The sequence below is a fragment of the Amblyomma mixtum genome, chromosome 8 (assembly GCF_055824585.1).
Source record: "Amblyomma mixtum isolate Tamu chromosome 8, ASM5582458v1, whole genome shotgun sequence".
NCBI classification, from domain to species: domain Eukaryota; kingdom Metazoa; phylum Arthropoda; class Arachnida; order Ixodida; family Ixodidae; genus Amblyomma; species Amblyomma mixtum.
In genome coordinates this window covers 67,882,287-67,882,886 of record NC_143019.1, presented here as the reverse complement: position 1 = coordinate 67,882,886, position 600 = coordinate 67,882,287, and the positions used below count along the sequence as shown (strand labels likewise).

Genomic DNA, 600 nt, shown 5'->3' with positions numbered 1-600 from the left:
CCCCGCAGTTTGAAGGCCGCCATCGCCGGGGGTTGTGGCGGGCCCCTGTAATCCAGCTGCTTGGAGGCCGGCGCTAGAGGACGGGTTGAGGCTGGGAGCCCTTCCCCATGTTGGCCCATGTTGATCGGGTGTCCGCGCTAAGCTGGGCGCCGATATGGCGACCCCAGGGGAACCCGGGGTGGCCAGGTCGCCTAAGGAGGAGTGAACCGGCCCAGGGCGGAAACGCAGCAGGCAAAAACTCCCGCGCTGAGCAGTAGTGGGATAGCACCTGTGAATGGGCGGCATGGGGTAGCCCGGTCAATAGACTCGGACCTAGCGCCTTTTTTTGTTACCTGTGTAATACACAAATTCAGGCTTTCGTGATTTCGACCAAATGCTCCGCAAGGCAGGCTCATCTGCCTTCACTCAAGATGAGCCTGCCTTGCGGAGCGTTGGTTCGAAATCACTTCAGTGGTATACTTTTTTTCTCTGCTTAATTTCTTTTTTTATTTATCTCGCTTATTCTGATCCTCGTGGTGAGTTGTGCGCCATTTACGATTCAATGTAATCCTCGGAGTTAATCGCTGTAATCCTTGCTTATTGCTCTATTTCTGGTAGACC

General features: G+C 54.7%; 1 non-coding gene across 1 annotated transcript; it reads left to right on the top strand.

The window, feature by feature from the left end:
* The first annotated feature begins 24 nt into the window (after positions 1-24).
* On the top strand, positions 25-322 carry LOC149332839 (signal recognition particle RNA). The gene has a single exon (XR_016285381.1).
* Positions 323-600: the final 278 nt, after the last annotated feature.